This window comes from Natator depressus, chromosome 1 (genome assembly GCF_965152275.1).
Source record: "Natator depressus isolate rNatDep1 chromosome 1, rNatDep2.hap1, whole genome shotgun sequence".
NCBI lineage: Eukaryota > Metazoa > Chordata > Testudines > Cheloniidae > Natator > Natator depressus.
In genome coordinates this window covers 189,927,718-189,952,160 of record NC_134234.1, presented here as the reverse complement: position 1 = coordinate 189,952,160, position 24,443 = coordinate 189,927,718, and the positions used below count along the sequence as shown (strand labels likewise).

The 24,443-nt window shown below is 40.6% G+C and overlaps 2 long non-coding RNA genes across 2 annotated transcripts in view; one reads left to right on the top strand and one right to left on the bottom strand.

Annotated features, from left to right (window-relative positions):
• LOC141984167 (uncharacterized) overlaps nt 1–24,443 on the top strand; it is a 225,282-nt gene that overhangs the window by 190,070 nt on the left and 10,769 nt on the right. The window lies entirely within an intron of this gene.
• LOC141984158 (uncharacterized) overlaps nt 13,788–24,443 on the bottom strand; it is a 42,783-nt gene continuing 32,127 nt past the window's right edge. The window contains exons 4-5 of the long non-coding RNA XR_012638672.1: nt 17,201–17,322; nt 13,788–14,432 (exon numbers count right to left, since the gene is read on the bottom strand). This is a non-coding gene — a long non-coding RNA (uncharacterized LOC141984158). The remainder of the gene's footprint in view (nt 14,433–17,200; nt 17,323–24,443) is intronic.

Here is a 24,443-nt window from a genome sequence, read left to right as displayed (position 1 = left end):
ATCCATATGTGTGTGTGTGTGTGTGTGTGTGTGTGTGAGTGACAAGAACTATTTTCCATAAACCCATGTCAATTGGTTTCATTCATTCATTCATTCATTCAATTACCTTCCTACAATTCTTTATTGAGTCCTTATCAGACACTCCATTCTCTTGACAGTGATCAATGACAGACTGACAGGCCTATAATTACTTGGATCATTCTGTTTACCCTTTTTAAATACTGGCACAACATTAGCTTTCCTCCACATTTCTGGAACTTCCCAGTGTTCCAATACTTATAGAAAATCAACATGAACTGTCTAGTGAGCTGCTCAACTAGCTCTTTTAATACTCTTAAATGCAAGTTATCCAGACCTTGTGCTTTAAAATGGTCTAATTTTAGTAGCTGCTGTTTAACATCCTTCTGAGATACTAATAGAATTGAAAGAGTGTTTTTATCATATGAGATGACATTACCTTTCCTCCACCACCACCTCACAACCTCCAAACACAGAACAGAAATATTTATTGAACACATGTGCCTATTCTGCATTATTACTGATAATTCTATCGTTTCCATCTAGTAATGGACTAGTACTATTGTCAGGATACTTTTTGTTCCTAATATACTTTAAAAACTCTTTGTATTGACCGTAACTCTGTTGGCCATAGACTTCACCTTGTGTTCCTTTGCTTCCTTTATCAATTTTCTACAATTCCTAACTTCCGATTTATATTCATTACTATCAACTTCCATTTTCTTCCATTCATTAATATATTTATTTTATTTTATTTTATACCTGCCTTCACTTCCCCATTTAACCAGCCTTCTTCAGTTGTGGTATTGTGGCTTTAGAAGCATTAAGTAAAGTGTTCCTACAGTGATGGCAAAACCCCTTCCATTGCTGTGGCTCTATCTACACTATGAAGTTATGCTGGTATAACTATGGCACTGTAGTTATCCTCTATATTTCCTGTAATATGGAGATAGCTTTAGTGTAAACTTTTGTAGAAAGTCCAATGCCAGGGGCCAGATAAAGAATAGTAATTAAAAAAAAAATAAAATGATTAATTCCCTCCCCCACCCTCTTTTTTTTCTACAAATTGTTGACCCTGATTCTACACTCTTATTCAAACTGAACTCGTACTAGAATAGAATTGCTTCATTTTTATCTTTATCAGAAAACCAGCTAACATGAAATGTATTATGGATACAGCTGGGTTTTCCCTACTGTATAACATTAATTACTACAAACAGCTTGCTAAAAATTGAAAGTGTAACTATCAAGAATAAAAATGAGAAATATTTACTGGATATCTGCCCTGGCCTTGTTTCCCTTGTGATTCTGTCCAATGGCCTAAGCTCCATTGAAGAAAGCAAGATAAATTGATTCTAATTAAATTGGATAGCTACTATAGCAAATCTTAACCTAATGCAGACGAGGTAGTATAGCAACATTAGCATTTATAACGTAAATAAAAAGGGAGACTTGGCTTCATTGACTCAAGATCAAAATGTGGCAACCAAAGCTCAAGTGATGGTCATTCAGTGACCTAGGTGAAGTAGAGCTATGGCTACGCAGAAGTTTTTAGTGGATAAGTAATTCACATAATTCAAGTGGAAAGCAAATATTTCATAGCTGGCATATCACCATCAAATGCACTAACCTTTTATAGTACAATGTTATTTTAATTTTCCTAGGACGACATGTATACATAACATTATTCTGTCTCCTTAAAGAATGTTGGCCTAATGCAGCTCTACTACGTTAATTGCATTCTCTTTGGTGGATCTATTCCAGATCTGCACTGGCATTACTAAGAGCAAAATTTGACCCTTTATTTCCTTTTCCATCAATGTACACCATCAGTTCTACTTCCAATTCTCTGTTGCTACTTTATAGCCCCATATTTTTCTGTCATCTTTTATCTTTTATGTTCAAAACCAAATCATGTTGCCTCCCCACTGTTTGAAAAATAACTCTGAAAAATACCAATCCAACTCAATTAGAGAATATAATCTTTATGCATTTTGTACTCCCCTGGAGTTACAACTGTTTTAACATTGATTCAACTCAAAATAATGAAACCATAACTCTAGACTGTTAGAGACGGAGGACCAGATCAGCCACTCATCTATCACCTCCCTCAGCTTGTGCAACACACAGTAGAGTATTTCTGGAAACTACATAAGCAGAGAACTGCTGCAGTAATATCTCTCTTTGACCTGCCAAATTTGTTTCACCAAAGGCTGATCTGAGAGTTACTTAGTCTGTGGCTGTACCACCGGTCCACACTTCTGTTACCAAGTCTTTCAGGTTCATCTTTCCCATGCTCCTCTCAGTCAATAAATGAATAAAGTAGTGAAACAAGTGCCAGCATTTCATTAGGTAGCAAAGCAAAGTGGTCATGACCCATACAAATTCACCATTATTCTCATTTCAAAGATAGGCAAACACACGCATGTTATTCTTTGTCTGAGGAGAAGGTGGGCTGTTGTCTAATTATTGGACATGGGACTGGGACTCTAGGAATTCAAGTTCTAATCCTGTTGTGAGAGTAATTTGTTGTGTGACCTTAGATTAAATCAAGCAATATTTGTGCCTGCCTCCTGCTCCACAAGTAGAAATGAAGGTAATGGTAATCACCTACCTCAGAGATGCTGTAGTGTTCTTAAGGTTCAAAGAAAGTGCATGGCATTAAGCAAAGTCAAAAATGAAATGAACTGTGCCATCCCTGTCTCCCAGTACTGTGATGAGTTCACTAGTACCTGCCTTCTGAGTGACTCCTTCTTACTTTCTACTTCAGGTCACAAAGCAAAGCTGCAAGTAAAAACAGCTTTCGGGTAACACCCAGATTGGGAGTTAATTTGAAAATTTTCTTTCAATGTTGCATTGTGACCAAAGAGGCAGCGTCACATGGAACTGCGTCAGGATGTCTCAGCAGTGAAAGTAGATGGCCCCATATACACTGAAGTCTCACGTTCCATCACAGATGCACTTGCCATGAATTCCCCCAAGGGTTGATCTCTCTCAGATCTAATTTTTCACCTATAGCCTTTTCCTTCTTCCCATCACTTTTTTTTTTTTGGTCTGGTTAAGTTTCCAGTACATGCTACATCTTAATTTAGTTTGCTTGACATGGCCTTCATTGGAAAAGACTCTGCTAATGCTGACTACTATGTGTAAGCAACTCTGTTGCAGAAGGGAAAAAATCAGTCTCTTACTCACTGCTTCACTGAGGGTGTTCCCCAGTGATAACAAGCATTTTGGTTTCCAGGACTGCATCTACAGGAAGCAACTGTATTTAATAGGTTTTTTTAATGTACTTCATCTTTACATTTCTTAGCAGTCTCCCTCTCTGCCCAAGCAGATGCCATTTTGTGAAGTAGAGCTGACTGGGAGTATTAGAGGTCAGTTTGTGCTTTATTATTTACTTCCTTTCAGCTAACCTAAAATCTTTCAGATAGTCAGAAAAGGCTTTCACTTTTCATTTATGATTAAAACCAGTCTGCAATATAATGGACTGTTTCACTAACCTTGTGGCCTGGAACATTTTTCCTCATCCCAAGATTCATCTGTCTTTCCTACTCCGCTTCTCATTGTGTATATTCTTTTCTATACTAAACGATAGCATTAAAATGTCTTGCTGCATTATTATTTGTGGCTTGGCTTTTCTCATTACCTGTTGTCTTCACTTCATACCTCTCATCTGGCTTCTCTGGGGGTTTGCTGCAAGGTGAAAAATCTAGCTCATTCTAGCCAGCATGTATAGCAAAACAGCAATTTCTCTCTCCAGTCTGCTAGCAGAGACAATCGAGTATTTTTTATATAATTTATATTTCATTTACACTGATTTATTTATTTCCAGATTTTAAGGACCATCTTATTCATCAAGAAAAAAATTATGGTTGTTTTTACAGTGTTTTAACCTTGGCTTAAGTTGGTAGTGACGCTACTTAAGAGTTAAAAATAAGACATGGTGTTCTCTAACATGGCTAAATTGTTACAGCTGTTCACTATGAGGAAAATAAAATACTGTTGATACTTTCCCTGTGTAGATCATAGAATCACAGAAGATTAGGGTTGAAAGAGACCTCAGGAGGTCATCTAGTCCAACTGCCTGCTCAAAGCAGGACCAACTCCAACTAAATCATTCCAGCCAGGGCTTTGTCAAGCCGGGCCTTAAAAACCTCGAAGGATGGAGATTCCACCACCTCCCTACGTAACCCATTCCAGTGCTTCACCACCCTCCTAGTGAAATTTTCCTAATATCCTAATATTTTCCTAATATCCAACCTAGACCTCCCCCACTGCAACTTGAGACCATTGTTCCTTGTTCTGTCATCTGCCACCACTAAGAACAGCCTAGCTCCATCCTCTTTGGAACTCCCCTTCAGGTAGTTGAAGGCTCCTATCAAATCCCCCCTCACTTTTCTCTTCTGCAGACTAAATAAGCCCAGTTCCCTCAGCCTCTCCTCGTAAGTCATATACCCCAGCCCACTAACCATTTTTGTTGCCCTTTACTGGACTCTCCAGTTCATCCACATCCTTTCTGTAGTGGGGGGCCCAAAACTGGACTCAATACTCCAGATGTGGCCTTACCAGTGCTGAACAGAGGGGAACAATCACTTCCCTTGATCTGCTTGCAATGCTCCTACTAATGCAGCCCAATATGACGTTAGCCTTCTTGGCAACAAGGGCACACTGCTGACACATGTCCAGCTTCTCGCCACTCGTCCAGGTCCTTTTCTGCAGAACTGCTGCTTAGCCAGTTGATCCACAGCCTGGAGCAGTGCATGGGATTCTTCTGTCCTAAGTGCAGGACTCTGCACTTATCCTTGTTTAACTTCATCAGATTTCTTTTGGCCCAATCCTCCAAATTGACTAGGTCCCTCTAAACTCTATCCCTACCCTCCCGTGTGTCTACCTCTCCCCCCATCTTAGTGTCATCTGTGAACTTACTGAGGGGGCAATCATCCCATCATCCAGATCCTTAACGAAGATGTTGAACAAAACCAGCCCCAGGACAGACCCCTGGGGCACTCTGCTTGATACCAGCTGCCAACGAGACATTGAGCCATTGATCACTACCCATTGAGCCCGACAATCTAGCCAGATTTCTATCCACCTTATAGTCCATTCATCCAATCCATACTTTTTTAACTTGCTGACAAGAATACTGTGGGAGACCATATCAAAAGCTTTGCTAAAGTCAAGATACATCACTTCCGCCACTTTCCCCATATCCACAGAGCCAGTTATCTCCTGATAGAAGGCAATCAGGTTGGTCAGACATGACTTGCCCTTGCTGAATCCATGTTGACTGTTCCCGATCACCTTCCTCTCCTCCAAGTGCTTCAAAATGGATTCCTTGACGACCTGATCCATGATTTTTCTGGGGACTGAGGTGAGGCTGACCAGTCTGTAGTTCCTTGGATTCTCCTTCTTCCCCTTTTAAAATATGAGCACTATATTTGCCTTTTTCCAATTGTCCGGGACCTCCCCCGATTTGCCACGCGTTTTCAAAGATAATGGCCAATGGCTCTGCAATCACATCAGCCACCTCCCTCAGCACCCTCGGGTGCATTAGATCCAGATCCATGGACTTGTGCATGTCCAGCTTTTCTAAATTGTCCTTAACCTGTTCTTTTACCCTGAAGGCTGCTCACCTCCTCCCCATACTGTGCTTCCCAGTGCAGCATTCTGGGAATTCGCCTTGTCTGTGAAGACTGATGCAAAAAAACCATTGAGTACTTCAGCTTTTTCCACATCATCTGTCACTAGGTTGCCTCCCCCATTCAGTAAGGGTCCCACACTTTCCCTGACCTTTTTCTTGTTGCTAACATATCTGTAGAAACCCTTCTTGTTACCCTTCACATCCTTGCTAGCTGCAACTCCAGTTGTGCTTTGGCCTTCCTGATTATACCCTGCATACTCGAGCGATATCTTTATACTCCTTCCTAGTCATCTGTCCAAGTTTCCACTTCTTGTAAATTTCCCTTTTGTGTTTAAGCTCACCAGATATTTTTCTTTTAAGCCAAGCTGGTCGCCTGCCATATTTGCTATTCTTTCTGCACATCAGGATGGTTTGTTTCTGTGCCCTCAATAAGGCTTCTTTACAATACAGCCAGCTCTTCTGGACTCTTTCCCCCTCATATTAGCCTCCCAGGGGATCCTTCTCACCAGTTCCCTGAAGGAGTCAAAGTCTGTTTTTCTGAAGTCCAGGGTTCGTATTCTGCTGTTCTCCTTTCTTCCTTTTGTCAGGATCCTGAATTTGACCATCTAATGGTCACTGCTGCCCAGGTTGCTACTCACTTCTACTTCCCCTACCCATTCTTCCCTGTTTGCGAGCAGCAGGTCAAGAGGAGCACGGCCCCTAGTTGATTCCTCCAGGACTTGCACTAGGAAGTTGTCCCCAACACTCTCCAAAAACTTCCTGGATTGTCTATGTACTGCTGTATTGCTCTCCCAGTAGATGTCAGGGTGATTGAAGTCCCCCATGAGAACCAGGGCCTGTGATCTGGAAACTTGTTAGATGGGCGGCCTGGCTCCCAGGAGCCCCCCTGAAGCCTGGGGTAGCTTTGCAGTGCCCTGGCTTAGTTTCCTCTTCTCTCAGAGACCCTTAATAAGTCCACAAAGGCTTGTGTTTAGTAACTATGCACAATCTTGTGGTCTGATTTATTAACATAAAACAAACTCAAAAATAAAGTCTCTTCCTTTCCAGTTTCAAGCTGGGCACAGCCCCTCCTTAGGGTCTATCTTCCTGCTCTCCCAGCACCTCTTGTCTGGAGTTTGGTCTTCTCTGCCTTAACCACACACCTCCTTCACTGCTGATGTCTTCCCTCCTGCTGACTCAGAGTTGTAGAAGCCTTCTGACTCTCTGCAGTGTCAGCAGGCATCTGTTAGTATTCACTTGCAGTCCCTTCTCTCTCCAATCCTGATTGGATCATTTGACCCACTGGCCACATAACCCTCATTAACCCCACCTGAGGACATGAGTTAACCTTGTCACAGATGGACAAAGACCCAATCTTCCCTTAAGGCCCAACCACACTGTGACACCCTGGCAAAGGGCAAAGTCAAATTTATTGACATTTTTGTTGCCATTTTAAATGTATGGTCAACTTATGCACATTCAGGAATTTAGGAAGAAGACATTACTTAGAACACAGAAGGAGCAAACGCCCATGAGGATATGGTGTGAATGTACTTTACAATCTCACTGCATGAGCATATTATGATTATATCAACTGAAAAATTGAATTGAAAAGTTGTTTTTAAAATACTGTCTTCTTGGGATCTCCCACAGAATGTATGCAGAGACCTATGCTAACATGCTTGTAATAAAGTAGTGCTTGTACCAGAATATACCTGAACTTTGTGGAGGGTTTCAAACTTACCCTAGATCTGGATCCCAGTTACTGAATTGGCCAGAGCAAATGGGTTGCCAGGCATCCGGTTTTCGACCAGAACTGCCGGTCGAAAGGGGACCCTGGCTGCTTCAGTTGGTGGCACAGCAGGGGCCTGAGGCTGAGGCAGGCTTCCTGCCTGCTCTAGCTCCACATGGCTCCCAGAAGTGGCCGCTAGGTCCCTGTAGCCCCTAAGTGCTGGGGCAGCCAGAGACTGGGAGGCTCTGTGCGCTGCCCTCATCCCCTCCCACACCCCAACCCCGTGCCCCAACCTGGAGCCCCCTCCCACGCCCCAAGCCCCTCAGCCCCGGTCCAACCCCCAGCCGGAGCGCACACCCCCTCCCACACTCTGAACCCCTCGGCCCCAGCCCAGAGCCTCCTTCTGCACACCAAACCATCACTGGCCCAAACCAGAGCCTGCATCCCCAGCTCAGAGCCCATACCCGTTCCTGTACCCCAACCCTCTGCCCCAGCCAGGTAAAAGTGAGTGTGGGTGGGGAAGAATGAGCTATCATTTAAGTTATTTGTTTTCCAGAGACATGTGGTGTCAGTCTGCTGGTAACGGATTTGTTTCCTAACAAAGATCTTGGATGACATGAATCCCCACAGAATTAGGATATATTGCCTCTTTCAACATTTCCTCACACCAGCCATACCACCATAATCTCCTGTAGACAGAATACAATGGCCTTCATGTTTGAAATACTGCAGGCTAGGTTTACAAGGTGTATAGTATAAGTTCTACTGAAGAGAAACTTATTTAAATGAGGGATATTTTCTCCTTATTCCAGCTGAAGATTAACAATTTTCATTAACACTGTTTGATCGAAGTTACACATTTTTCAAAACTGCCTGAATAGGGACTTTTGAAAATTTCACTTTGTCTCATAATGAAGTATAGTAGCTAAATATTATCCCCACTTTACAGATTTGGATACTGAGCCATAAAAAAGTTAAATTAATTGTCTGAGCTCACATATCAAATCAACGTCAGAGTGTTCAAAACACTGGCGTATGCCATCTCTCTTGCCCAGGATTTTATGGAATCCAAACCAATAGGCTCAGAGTTTCATCTTGAAACTGGAACCAAACTCAAATAGACTTTTAGAGTAGTAAAAGAGTGGTTTGGTCGGCTTTATTTTTCATTCATTTTTCACACTACTTTAACATTTTGAGGTTCTGTCTGGGCCCAAAGCTGAAGCACCAGAGTAATCGGAGAAAAATGCCTCGTGGTGTAAACTGCTCTGAAAGCAAGCAGAAAATTTACAAACTAGAAAACTAGAAAATTTACAAGAAATTTTGTTCTCGCAAGATGTCCGATGTATTTGTTTCAGAGTGGTAGCCGTGTTAGTCTGTATCAGCAAAAAAAATGCGGAGTACTTGTGGCATCTTAGAGACTAACAAATTTATTTGGGCATAAGCTTTCATGGGCTAAAACCCACTTAATCGGATGCATGCAATGGAAAATACAGTAGGAAGGTATATATACACCAAGAACATGAAAAAATGGGTGTTGCCATACCAACTTTAATGAGACTAATCAATTAAGGTGGGCTATTATCAGCAGGAGAAAAAAAACCTTTTCTAGTGATAATCAGGATGGTCCATTTCAAACAGTTGATAAGAAGGTGTGAGTAACAGTAGGGGGGAAAAATTAGCATGGACAAATAATTTTTACTTTGTATAATGACCCATCCACTCCCAGACTTTATTCAAGCCTAATTTAAAGGTGTCCAGTTTGCAAATTAATTCCAATTCTGCAGTTTCTCGTTGAAGTCTGTTTTTGAAGTATTTTTTGTTGGAGAATTGAGACTTTTAGGTCTGAAACTGAGTGACCAGGGAGGTTGAAGTGTTCTCCGACTGGTTTTTGAATGTTATAATTCTTGATGTCTGATTTGTGTCCATTTATTCTTTTGCGTAGAGATTGTCCGGTTTGGCCAATGAACATTGCAGAGGGGGATTGTTGGCAATGAATAAACAATAAATTTGTTAGTCTCTAAGGTGCCACAAGTACTCCATGCATTTGTGACTCAAGGAGTTTGGATATCTCAGATAAACATCTGAACTTGTGATGGGAAGTGAATCTCCTAATCTTCTGAGGTTTGCTTATGACTGGTTTGAATAATTATTACTTTTAACCTCCAAAATGCATATACAATTGCGATCATGATTGTTCAATCCAAGCTTTTAAAATAATTTCCATCTTCAGTGTAAGATTTGCCAACTGTATTTACAAATACTGCCATATTAAACAACACGTCTCTCCTGTAAGCTCCTCCAGAGTGAAGGGCTATGAAGTGAAAGCGCTGGAAAAAAAGAGTTGGAAGAATATTTCTACTAATCAGCATACTAACACTTCTGTAGTCCAAAAGTAAATCCTAACTTGGGTACTGGAGAGAAAAAAATCTTGTATACGATTTAAATTTCACAGTATCTCAAAAACCAGCAACAGGATTTTTGAAATTGATCCAGTACGATATCCATCTGGCAGCAATGGGATTGGTTATCGTACAGAGGAGGTATAGAGAAACTAGCTTGATAATGTGTAAATGTCTGATCGCTGATTACTCCTCAAGTGCAAGTTTTTGAATATGAAACCAAATCAGAAGAACAGCCAAAAGAAAGGAACGACAGTAATCCACTCCCAAACCCACATTACCATGTTCTGGCATGTGCTTTGGCAGTGCTCTTCTTAACTTCCCCTTATTTTTCAACTGATATTACTCTGTAAGAAATTGCGCACAATTCTCAAGACAGCCCTGGATCAGAAGAACATTACCTCTCCATTTCAAGAAAGCCTTGTGATTCAATGTACTGAAGAAAATTTATAGCAACTTGAATGATAGGAAAATTGACCAGACATACAAAGTTGTCTTCAAGGTTAAAAAAAGATTGCTCTTGACTCTGTGAAATTTAGTTGCAAGTTCACTGATGATGCCTAAAATATAGCAGATTGACAGTTTAGTTTATCAGACCGGTGTTCCATCTAATACAGTATCCTGTCTGACAGTGGCCTGTACCAGATGTCTTAGAGAAAGGTAGAAGAAAGCACATAATGGAATCTTAGTGTCTCCCGAGTCCCCCAACAGTCAGCAGCTGTCTTATGCCCAAGAACATGAGATACCAAATCTCTTATGATTATTTCACCCTCTCTAATATCACTGCTGATATTCTCTATCCCTATTAATGTCTAACCCTTTTTACCCTACATAATTCTTGGCCTCCGTGATACGTAGTGGCAGTGACTTCCATATGCTAATTATGCACAGTGTGAAGAATGTTTCCTTCTATCAGTTTTAAGCTTGTTGCCTTTCAGATTCATCAGCTATCCTTTCATTACCTCAACACTGGTGCCTGATGTCTTGGTTTCTAATAATCAAGTAACCCTCTTTGCACTGTCACCTAGGGTTACTTTCTATTTTAGTTATACAATTACACATTGCAACTGAAAAACTATTAATCAGTCCAGGATAAGAGGGAATAAAAGCAGGCAGATAAGACCTCATAAACATCTCCCCATCTATTTAAAAAACCCATTGATTTATGTAGTATTTTGTCTTATGATTATTGCAGGTGTTACCAGGTCATACTCTTACAGTCTTCTACGTTCTTAATTCTTAGCATGTAAACAAGTATTCAATGTTGGGGTAATGTGTTGAGTTAATGTTTGTTAATTGAAGATCTGGTAGCAGTAAATTCTAGATAGAGGGAGCTATGCAGCAGCAGGAGGAGCTGCCTATCTGCTGTGGTCTCTAATTACAGGCAGGTCTTGAGACAGCTGTTTACTGAGAATGCAGTGCTCCAGTGGAGTTGAGATTATTGAAAGAAGGGATGCCTGCATGCTGTTTTGCCTGCTCTGTTCCAGGACTGTTTTATGTGTCTAGGTAAAACAAACTACACTCAGAATATACCCACATTTCACATCACTGATTTTTCCACTGGGAAGCCAACCTGCAAGGGTCTGAACATCTGTCAGTTCTTGGTAGAGGATTGGTACCTATGTCAGAACAGGACACTGTGTTGCAAGAATGGGTTTACCCAACTTGATACGAGATCTAAATATAAAGAATCAAGAATCTATAAATTGAACATCAAGATGACAAAGATCCTTATCAATACCAACGTAATGCAACTAGATTAATTTTATTAATACTTGGCAATTACATAGCATTTTCATCTTTATAACTCAGTGCTTTAAAAACAGGTAAGCAAAGCTGAGAAGGGAACAGCTGCGAATGCAAAGTTTTTTCACACATTAGCTAAGAAAGTTAATAGAATAAGAAATAATTGATACAGTACTTAGAAAATGTTAATGTTAGTGTTAGACCATCCATGATAGCGGTAGTCCAGCAAATAAATCACTATTCATTGTGGGATAACAAAACAGATGGAGTTTGAAGAATTCACAAATGCTAATGAGGTTCCAAACCATATTTTTTATTTTAAAATAGGGTAAAATATCAATACAGTCCTCATGAAGATACAGTCCAGATCATACAAATTCAGTATGATCAGTACCTTCAGTACCTTTTGTCTCTAGTGGCCTTTAGCAAAGCCTTTATCTTCCTTTTAAAAAGGGGGCCTGGTTGTAACGAACTACACTGAACCAGTCTCCTAGAGTTGTCAGCTTTAGACTGCTGTTTCATTTCGACAAATACTTTCAGCTGTCTGTCGAACCTCTTTGCGGTTCACTTTTTTGTTGGCAACTTGCATTGTGCTTCTCCTACTTACAAAAATTAATGCCCCTCTTGCACAAGCCTGCAAAAGGTTACGTGTGCGAGCAGGAACCCCACTGCAACATAGCATTAGCTCGACAAGTCTTTTATAACGATGTGGAAAATAGTGTGAATGCTCAATCACTTTGAAAATCATGGCCAACATCAGAATTGGCATTGATATGGAAACAATAGTTAAAAGTCAACTTTCAGGTCTGATGCAATTAAATCAATAGAACTTTTTCAATAAACTTGATCATTTCTGTGATTATTCTGAAGAGAGCTGAACCTTCCCTTTTCTCCTATAGAAATGTTTATGAATAAATTTAGGGTCAAGCCTGCTCAAATGTACAGATGACCCAGAGAATCTCAATATTAAAAGCTAATCTCCTGAGCATGAAGTTGCATTAGGGAGGTGCTCCCTTTTTGTGTTTGAGGTGTACCTGACCCAGAAATATATTTCACTCTGACACCAGAATTCAGCCTGAAATTCTTTTTTGTGCTGCACATGTGAAAGGTGGGAATGAATGATAAACAGAGGAGATTTATTTGACTCTGCCCACTCATTTGGAAAGAGAAGCACAGCCACCTGAATTTCTATCAATCAGAAATGGCATGTGGGTATGTTGTTACTTTTTGAACTCCACCCCCCACCTTCCAGTATCCCTTTCCTTTTCAGTTATTCTATTTAGAACATCTCCAAGTCTGATGGTAATCCTCTAGACACAAAGACATTTGACCTCAGAACTTTGAAAATATGCCAATATGAGGGAAGGGAAGCAGCCTAGAATCTACAAAACATTTTCTAGGATCATAGTTGAATTTTTAAGAATTAATGGCTGAGTCCAATGCAGTGCGGAGGAAGAAGAAAACTGAATTTCCTTAATGGGACAAGACTGCACCTGATCCAGTAATCCAAAAGAGAAAAAAAGAAAAAAAAAGAAAAGAAACAACCTGAGAATTTAGATCTACTGTGCTTGTGGGGTATTATCAATCAAAGCTGGAGCAGAAAATTGTATCTCCACAAATACTTGTTCATGAAACTTGAAAAGTTTCTTTGCATCTACATATTTGCCAATAAATCTCAAATGCTTTCCACTCACATTCTAACCAACATAACATGCATGTTGCCATAGTTACTTCAAATGTAAATTTGGATGGGACTCCTTGGTGAAGAGATAAACACTAGCAGAAGGTTAGCGTAGGAAGGTGTCAGAAAAATGGGGTTTAAAGACAGATTTGAAGGAGGAGGGGCTGCTTATCACAAGTATTGGTGTCTGTTTCAAGCATGTTTTATTTTAAGCAGTGACAAAGGGTAGGGGAAATAGGAGATAGTGGAAGATGATGAGGAAGGGAGTGTTAACAAAGAGATAGTTCCTCATGTCTCAGTCTCTGAACGTAGGCTGTAACAACATTAAAAGTTGCGAGAATGTTGACTTCTGTTCCTACCCTCACCTCTAGACAGGCAATTTAAGAAGAGCAACAAATGATTTTACATTAGCATATATCAATTGGCCAAGCTAATCTTTAATTTAACATTAACATGTAAAGAGAGACACAGAAATGTAACTGATTCCATGCATTTCTTTGTAATATAAGTATCTGGAAAAGTATGTCAGTAAATGTACCAAGACTCAGTCTTGTCACACAACAAGGATTGGGGCAGGGTATTGTCTATGAAATGGCTCTGAAGTATTTTAGGGCTTGTCTAGCATGCAGCAAGCTGGGGTGAAAGTCTATAACTCGATACGCTGCCATGCATTAATTGTCCACGTGGACCCTTCTTCCATGCAGTAGAATTCCCCGACTGCACTTTCACCTTTCAGTGTTTGAAATCTACGGCAGTGCATTAAAGCACACTAGGGAACTTTTAGTGACATGCTCGCATGCTGAAGATTTACACCCCAGCTTGCTGCTCACTAACTCTCTGTCTAGACAAGTCCTTAATCTATCTGCCCAGAGTGAGGGTGCTGCTCTTAATGTAGTGCCAGTGCCCCAGGGTATAGCTGGACTGGGATCAACAATTTGATTCAGTGACCTTTTCCTATTCTGGTAACAAAATGCCCCTGGCCTGTACTAGGCAGGTCTGAGTGGCAGTAAGCATTTCCAATAAATCTAATTACTGGTGTGATGAGACCACAGCCAATTATGAAGACCAATATTGTCTGTTTCCTTGTACTCTCCGGTCTGTCTTTATCCATCTGTTGTCCATCTCTTACATTTACATTATAAGCTCTTTGGGGCAAGTACCACCTTTTTTGTCCTGTGTTTGTGCAGCACCTAGCACAATGGGGGACTGGATCATGAGCGGGGCTTCCAGGCACTGCTGCAATAGCAATAAAAAAACAGTATTATCTAATATGAAATTGTACTGGTATCAATGAAAGCATTCCAGCCCGTGTCCCTTTTCCCTTTACTGATGACCTCAAAATCAATATTCATTCCTAGAATAATGGATGGCGAATTGGTGAAATTTTTCTTCAACCACATACCCCTTGTGATTTCTTCTTCCTTTAAAAGTCAGTTCTTATAACTTTTTAAGCAAACTAATCCAACTCATGAAAAATCATTTCTCTAAATATTTAGGGTTAATCAGATAACTTGACTATTCATTAGAATCATCCTGTGAAAAGACATGAACAAATCAACATACATCAAAGGCAAAAGTTTCTAATAGTTTTATATTAAATGTTCCTCTTTCACATACCCTTAACCTCAACTCCACAGTTTAAAACAAGGAACAGCACAATGTACGCTCACAAGAAACCTTCCAGTTTAACACATTTTATATTTCTTTGAATTCAAAGCTTTGTTTCTCTTGCCCCAGACTCAATGGAAAGACTCTATGGAACAGAAACGGCTACTCCATTTGCAGACTTTTCCTGCTCCAGGTTAAATGGCATAGGGATCACTCATAAAGTTCCAAGCACCCACTTAGACGCCATCTTTATGTGAAGCTAAACCCTTTCAAGGGCTGAGAAATGGTGGGCCAGTGCTGGGATTAAGAGCTGATTACTGTAGAATATTGTCTTAAAAGAAGGGAAGAAGAGGATTCTGCCTCTAGATGTATCGACTGCAGGGGTTCTCCAACTTCATTGTACCGCGACCCCCTTTTGACAACAAAAATTACTACACGACCCCAGGAGGGGGGACCAAAGCCTGAGCCAAAGCACGAGCACCACCACCCCAGGTGGGGTGGGTGGCAAAACCAAAACCCAAGCCCCACTGCCCCTGGTGCGGAGGCTTCAGCCCCAGCAGGGGGCCTGCAACTTGAGCCCCACCACCCAGGGCTGAAGCCCTCAGGCTTCAGTCCCAGGTAGTGGTGCTTGGGCTTCAGGTCTGACCCCGAGACCCAGCAAGTCTAAGCCAGTCCTGGTGACCCAATTAAAATGGGGTCGTGACCCACACTGAGGTCCCGACCCACAGTTTGAGAACCGCTGATCTACTGTATCACTCATCTTGTACAGTGTCCTGTTACTATAGTTACAGTGACCTGGAAATGCAAACAGAGCAATAAAGTGAGGAGGAGGAAGAGAAGTAAGTCTGGGCTGTGACATAATTGGGGTTGAGTTGCACGTGAAGTCTTTAAGCCAAAAGCAACAGGTTTTCACTTGGTAAAGGAAACAATATTCAGACCCCCAAAGCATTGGTTATGTTCCAATACATTTCTCTGTATTTCTGGTAGATTTTTATTTTTGCTATTACTTTTTGGAGCAAGCTTTGAATTCAAAGAACTATAAATGCCACCGTTTCATATAGGTATGCATTCAAGTTAGGCTGTTGTTCAGTCACTTGTGAGGGATTCCACATTTTTAAATGTTTAAGGACTTTTTAAACTATCACCTAAGGATTTTTGCACATATTTGAGAACATGATGGTAAACAGGGTATTACATAAGATAAATTGAAGGCATTCTGTAACTCTTACAATACATCTGGAGATGTAAAAATAAGTCTTCCAGTAACACACATCAACTAAAGCCCTACACAGTAACCAGTAGTACCAGATGGAGAATACTATGGCAATTTGTTTGATTAAAAAAACCCAAAAAACTAACTACTGTAAGGTTTACATTGGTTGGGGCAAAATTAGACTCATGCCCCCATTGCGTTCGTTGATAAGAAAAGAAAGATAACCATGGACTATTTGGGGTAAGGTTCACGTTTTTTGGAAGAGTTCCTAGCAACATGAGCATATAGGGAGTGTACAAGCACCAATATTTTCATCAGCTAATTAAAGTCTTCAGCTACTGGTGGTGTAACTTATCTGTAAGCCATCCATCTTGGGTAACCCATGAAGCAAATTAAATGCTAACACGCAGACTCTATTGCGTTCTGCTTGTTGGTGTTCAGATACTGATTTTATGAGTTTGAGTTCCCAAAATCCCACCCCGTAATCTCTTCATATCAAACAGTGCCACTAAAAGAAATTTCAAGAAACTGAGATAAAGTAACCTATATTGTGTCTGAAAGATGTTGAATGACTGAGACACACACCATGAACTGCTTTTGGAAACATTTGTCAATAAACCAGTGTGAAACCAACTGAACTGTTACTCAAAGATTGAAGTTACTGAAAGATGATCTTGTGTCTGGGTTTAGCAAGATTCAAATACTCTTTTCAATACTGCCTGTGTATTTTTAATATTAAGATGGCAAGAGCTTGCTCAGCCAGAGTTACCAGTTTCAACCCCCAGGGAAAGAGAAAAAGAAATAAACAGACTGGTAGCTTTGAAGCAGTGCAATATTAAATATGCTTTTGTGTTCTCAAAACCTTTGGTGTAAAACTGACAACCTTGACCTGCTAACCCCAAGGACATCTAGTCCTCCACAATAAATCACATGACCGTCTCCCACTGAGCCCTGGTATGATGCTGTTGCCATAGCACTGAAAGGAAAACGTAGCAACAGAAACCTCAATCCCTAAAGTATACAACTCCAAATGACATTTTTTAAATAAATAAAATTAGTTACCCAAGTTTGCTCATTTCCAAAAGGGATGTCAGGTTCTCTTTGTTCATACATACAAGAGAGGAGGTATAATTACTACTGAATCAGTAGATGAGCACTGCTCAATGCGTAATAAAATACTCACCTTTTGATACCTTTTTCGTAGAGACAACACAGTTTAGTTTTGGTTTTAACTTGGGTCAATAGAAGTGCTTTCCTGAACTGGGATTAATAAGCACAGTAGTCACTTCAGATGCAAGTATTGTTCTGTAACACAAAAGCATGAAGTTGTGTTGCTGCTTGTTCATGCTAATTAAAATCAGAAACTTAAAATCAGGGTCCCACTACACTGAAAGCTTCTTTTTCTGCTATTTGTGCATGTGTTCCTCTGATTGATTATTCACTGCACCTTGTAACTGTTTGCATAGCTATGGGGAGGAGAAAGCTATTAATAACTTCATATCTGAAGCTGTCTACATGAAGCTCCTGAGCTTCAATGCACCTATATACAAATAAGTTTGTCTTTAACGGAGTTCAGATCATGCTCTAAACACATTGTGAAGAATATTGTTTTGTGTAGTTTTGCAGGACTGAGTCGATTCCAGTAGCATTTAATAAAAGCAGAGTGTGTCTGTAAAAGGGGATATACTGCTCAGCCGGCAGGCTGAAGATGGTGTAGGGCATAGATATACAGGGAATTTTATTAATTTTAGAAATAAAGAACAATTACTCTCCTTGCTTTGTCTGTGGGCTTAGTTTCTCCCCTCTAACTTTTCTGAGTTAAACATAATTCTAAAAGCAAATTTCTGTATAATTCATTTTCCCCTCTAAAAGCAGACACTCTAATTAGGGAAGTGATCATTTGTTAAAGAAGATTTGAGGTGGTAATTCCTATGGCACTTCACCATTGTACTTCACAAGTTAACTAGCAGCAATCAAGCAGAACCAGTTTAAGTCATCCCCACTGATTAGACTTGTTAACTATTATAACAAGTTACCCAGACAAAAAAAGGAAATGCAGCTTCAACAACCCCACTCCCCTCCAAGAAAGGAAAGTAAACCAACCCCCCTTTACCCAGCCTGTCCTCAGCAGGGAATCTAGTGAACACCTAATCACTAACTAGGGCAAACAGACGTCCTTCTTCTGTTTTAACACAGGAAAACTACATTTCCAGAAATCAGAACCATGTAAAACTCCAAAGCGGAGATTTGGCCCAAAGAGTAATACTCCACATGCAGGTGGGCACAAATGGGGAAAAGTAGCTCTTTTGCAGTTCAGTTAACTATAGCAAGATGACATTTTCTCAGGCTATTTTAGTGGTTTCTGCTTTGTCCCTGCAAAGAGGAAATGGAATTCAGGCAAGAAAGATTTCTTGTCCAATTTGGTAGGATCCGAAAGTTTGGACAATCTTTTGGTAAGTATTTAGCCTTTTGAAGTTCCTCTCCATCATAAACTGCATTATATGATGACTCTGCATCATCACATTGCTTCAGTGAAGAATGATATCATAAAACTAAGATGGTGCATTGACAGTGGACAAACATTCCACTGAACATCTCCAAATTCATCCTATCTCATATTTAAGCTTTTTAAGTTCATCCCATTATTTTAAGTTCATCCCAAAAATGATTGTGAATGAAGTAAGACACAAGATGATTCTCCTAGTGAATGCTGGTTGTTCACATTTGTGTTGATGTACCTAGAATCACAACTCTTAAACTGTTTTCATCTTCAGCTGGTCTTTTCAGAGGAGTTGCCTATGAATTAGAAAGCATTTATTTTCCTTACTTATTGCAGATAAATGTTAGAATCAAGATAGTAACTCATGACGAGTCAAGTACACACAAAAATTATGCCACCTGGCACAATTAGTCAGCCTTAGGGGTGGTTAATGAACTGTAATATACACAATCAAACATGCATGCCATGGATGCAACAGTTTATGATACAACTGAAAATCTAAGTTTAGGAAGGTATATATAAGAAGGCTCCAATTTTTCTATTATACAAAAGGATTAGCGCTTCAAACTTTTCCACCAAGCTATTTCTGTGTCTCTTGCTGTCTCAGTAACAGCAAATGCACAGCAGAATGATTTTTATCAAGCTAAAGATTAGGCTTGGTAATAGATGTAGAAAAAAGCATTAAAAATAAACTGTATCTAATTCAAATTGTGTCTGTGATAATTTCCGTGTATTCATAACAAACAGTGATAAGGCAAAATAGAAAAACCCTTATTAAAATTCCACAATACAACTGTAATTTGAATATAGAAAATTCTCTCCTGTGCATCAAGAATGACAGATGCCACCATCCTCTGGCCCTCATTCTTTTTTCATACACTCATTAGTGGTGCCTGAGGAATCAACCCTAATGTGTCCATCCACTGAGAGAAGCCAGCAGCTGTTACCTTTCCTCCACAGATATCATTCCAGCCCTCCTACCATCCAACTGACACAGAGAAAATTAACATCTTAAATGTGTCATTTTATAGTCGCTCCTGCTAGCTCTGCTGCACCAACATTTCCATTAACAAACCGGCTTTCCTTCAAGGGTTCAGTACTTGTCCACACTGAAATAATGCTCATGTGTGGCATTCCAAGATACTAACTACATATAAAAAACTGAAGGCAAAATTGTTTACTTTTAACTGCTTATCCAAAATATACGAAGTGTATTGCATTATGGCACTGATTCAGTAAAGCACTTGAGCTTAAGTGCTCTGCTGAATTGGACCCCGTATTCCCTTCCGTCATCTCCAGAATCAGTGGCTGACAGTAATTGTGTGAAAAGACATGGCTGCACATCTATGAAAAGCAGAGTCAAATCCTTGCCTGGCTTGCTTGTACACATGCCTGATTCTGATGAAGGGTAGGTGTGGGGAAATCAGCTTCCTTTTGTGTCAAGCAATGTCTCATTGCATATGGGACTAAGAAACGTCTATGGGACTGTGAGTACATCTATGCAATCTTAACTCACTTTCTGCAAATAAAATACCATCTGAATATTTGCAAAGAGCAAACACAAAAGGGCCAAAGCAATTTTGTTTGTAATATTTCAATTCTTGAAGAAATACTTGTTATTCATTCATTCAGATCTTGTATTTACTTCCTTAATATAGAGATGATGAAAGACATAACCAGATATTTGTTAAGAGCTATGTACATGGGAGGCATTAAGATAACTATAGAAGAAGACAACAAAATTTAAGCTCCCAATTCCATATACTTTCCTTTATAGCAGAGTAGGCTGCACCCTGAAATCCATTTCAACAGTTTTGGGGAGCAGACATCTCCTTTCATATACTCCCTGAATGAGACAAAAAGTCTGGGGCATTTTTGGAAAGGGTTTGTTCTATTCAGGCAGCAGGCAAGAGCCCTACACATGTCCAGTGCATGCCACACCACCTCTTCTCTGCTAGATGGGGTTTAGCGTAAAACACAGACAGATGTTTTGGCGGATATGAAAGTCCAACACCACTTTTATGGATGAACTTAGGGTGCAGGCTTGTAGAAACCTTATCCTTGTGGAACACCATATGTGGGAGAGGGGTTAACCATGAGCATCCTTAGGTCCCTGACTCTTTTGACCAACATGTTATCAACTAGAAATGTGACCTTCATAGAAAGATGTAGGAAAAAACAGGATGCCTGGACCTCAAACCAGGGCTGATAAAACTAGGGTCAAGTTCCAGGGTGGTACTGCAATGTGTTGTATCACAGAACTCCAGGCACCTGCCTCCTTATAAAAACAGTTTCACCACCAGAGGGAAATTATAAATGAAACCCTTCAGGAAGCATGCAGTGACCAGGTGGGAAAATACAGAGTTAGGCCTCTACTAGAGAAAGAAATGTGCTGATGGCCAATAAGTGTACTAGGAGGGAGCTAATACATAACCCTGAGTATTTCAAGGAAAGTGGTAGTTCAGTATGTCTGGGATCTTAGATTGTGAAGAGTAAATCCCTTGTTGGTTACATCAAAACTTAAGTTTTTTCCATTTCATTTTCTAGTATTTCCTGGTATAGTCCTTCCTACTCCGACTCTAATTGATACCCATATAAATACCATGCCCTCATACAAAGCATGAAGTCCATCCTTTGTCCTGGGTTATAGCTGACATATCAGAGGAAGGTGAAAAAGAGGCCCAAATTAAATAATTTTGAGATCCTGTGTTCTGGGGAAATTAGGGCCCCCCCACCTTTCTTAAACTAGACAGACCCTTTGATATACAAGACAATCTTCCACCATAGGCAAAACTTCAGTGTGACATTATGATGCTTTCTTGGGGAACCCATGACTATGGGTTACCTTCCCTACCCGCCTCCTCTCCAGACAGAGGAAGAGTTGCTTGTGCTTGACTGAATGTCAGCACCCAGAGACCACCAGTCTGTTAGCCAACCAACCAATCTCCTTGCATGGACTCTGCTAAAGAAATTCTCTTGTCCTAGGTATATGCGCAACCTGAAGCGTACTACACATAGGGACTATCACTCAAAGAACATCATGAGACTTCTGTAACAGACATACTGCAAATTTCTAGTACAAACTTCTCAGCAAGATGTTCTCTTTTGATTTTTATGTATACATTTTAATATCAAAATATTAGGAATGATACTAATAAAAGCTCTGCAGTCTGAGGAGATCCTAATTAAAATAAAGTTTTGCACTCATTTTTTGCAAAAGGTTTTCTCCAGTTCTGTTTCTTTGAAGTCCAATTTTATTCCTGGTTTGCACCAATGCAAGTAGGCGTGGCAAGATTCAATTTTAATTGATAACTATCGGTGACTACTGATTTCAGATGATACACTAAAGAGATTTTAAAAATATTAATCTGTAACAGTCGCTGTGCTTGCAGGGATAGGGTGTCATTTGTGCTTTGTCATTTGTCATTTGTGCTGTCTTTGGAGTGAGCAGGGCCCTGACAGGAGAGGTGAAAAAGACTCTCTGGGTTGCCTCAGGTCCAGTGACACCCAATCCCTGCAGGCACAGGGTGTGGAAGGCAGAGCAGAGACCCTCGGCCAGGACTATAAGGAGGACGAGGAGCCCCCGGCCACAAGGGAGGCCACCCCACTTGAGCCCTCTGCTCTGCTCTGCCAGGACTGCAGCTTTCCCCTCACCTTGCACCTGCAGGGACTGGCCCTGCGGCTGTGCAGGGATTCCTTTGCAGCTCTGTTGTCATGGGAGTGAGAGAGTGCGGCCTTCTCCTGATACGTCACCTCAACCTTCTCCTAACAGCTCAACCAGCTTCTTTCAGTCCTGGCAGTGTGTGTGTTTGGGGAGGAGGGAGATTGTGCTAAATGAAAGGGGGGGTAGTTCCCTTTTATGGACCAACTCAGCCAGATAGCTATAAAATCCCTCTTAGTAGCTGTTCTCTACTTGCTTTACCTGTAAAGCGTTAAAAGAAGTGAGTGGGCCAATGGGAAGGTGAGAACTTTTTAAAAATTGAAACAAGAATCCCCTTTTGTCTGTCTGTGGTTGTTCTCCCAGAGCGAGGGGACAGGGCAGAACTATGCTGTAAGGAGCTTGGGGCCAGGTATGAAAAAATCATCAGGATTATACCTAGAAGCTACTCATTTAAAAGCCCAGATATGTAAGTAGATCAGGAAATGTCTAGGAAGATGCGATTAGGTTTATTCCTTTTATTTCTTTATGGCTTGTGGACTTCTCTGTGCTAACCCCAGGTGCTTTTGTTTTGCTTGTAACTGGACCTCAAGAAACTACCTTAATGCTTAATCTTTGTAGTTGCTCTTTTTGAATTGAGCAATAGCCTAAGTTCCCAGATATAATTTTATTCCTTTTGCTTTTTAAATAAAATTTACCTTTTTTTAAGAAAGAATTGGATTTTTGTGTCCTAAGAGGTTTGTGCACATGTTGTTTAAATAGCTGGTGGCAACAGCTGATTTCTTTTGTTTTTTTCTCAGTTCTTCCCCAGAGCGGTGTATGAAAGGGCTTGAGGGTTCCCCACAGGAAGGAATTCCCAAGCACGCCTTCCTGGGTTCTCAGAGGGGTTTTGCACTTGGGTGGTGGCAGCATTTACCAATCCAAGGTCAAAAAAAAAGCTGCAACCTTGGGAGTTTAATACAAGCCTGGAGTGGCCAGTATTAATTTTTAGAGTCTTTGCGGGCACCCACCTTCTGCACTCCAAGTGCCAGAGTGGGGAATCAGCCTTGACAGGGGTGTCTCTGCTTCACTGGGCTAAGACAACCACAGCCTCCCTCAAACTTTGTGTGCAGGTGTCTTGGGTCCCTTTGCCACAAAGGGAGCCCCTTCAGCACTGCCTTAAACCCAGCTCTACCCCCCAAACTGTAAAAATAAAGATAGTTATAAACTGAAAAAAATTGTAAATGAAAAAAAATCGATAACAATTATCAAAATTAGAAAAAAATATATTTAGGGTTGGCAGTTTTCTAAGTGAGATTAGTTTGATCACAGTTATTAGTGTTACCTCTGATTGCACCTGTGTGAACAGAGTAGAAGCTGGTCTGTTTTTTTCAGTCATGTTATGGGACAGTGGGAAGATGCCTTTTGTCTGAATATGTTTATGTTTAGTGTCATTTTTATATTTCTTTTAAAAGATGAATCAGATTTCAAGTTTTAAGTACAATTTTTAGCTTTTTACAAATATTTTTAGATCAGTTCAATTCTCACTTTATTTACATACAAGTAGAGCAGCAGTTCTCAAACTGTGGGTCGGGACCTCAAAGTGGGTCGCAACCCAATTTTAATGGGGTCACCAGGGCTAGCTTAGACTTGCTGGGGCCCAGGGCCAAAGCTGAAGCCTGAGCCCCAGGGCCAAAGCCGAAGCCCGAGGGCTTCTGCCCTAGGCAGGAGGGCTCAGGTTACAGGCCCCCCAGCCTGGTGCTGAAGCCCTTTGGCTTTGGTTCCCCTGCCTAGGGTGGTGGAGCTTGGACGGGCTCAGGCTTCGGTCCCCTCTCCTGGGGTCATGTAGTAATTTTTGTTGTCAAGAGGGGGTCGTGGTGCAATGAAGTTTGAGAACCCCTGGAATAGAGGTACTCATGAGTGTGCAACGCTAGGCCTTAACTTTGTAAAACATTAAACAATTCATCACCTTCGCTTATGCATAACGAATATGTTACCTATAAATAACTACCATGCTGAGAAATCCTTTGAAGGAATAGGGGCATTTCACCCATGTCCTGGCCGTACATCAACTTGGGAAATAACGTCTTGGCTACTTGAATTTTCCCCTGCTGCTGCAACTGGACATAGTACTGGATTCAAACGGTTTTGTCTTTGAATTATCAATAGTGCTGCTGTGGGCTTTTGAAGCATTTCACCCCAGAAGCAACTACACACTGCTATGAGGAGTGTTAGTGTTAGTTTTATTTTGTTTTGTTTTTTTAGTATCTGACAGTAGCACAGTCGAGT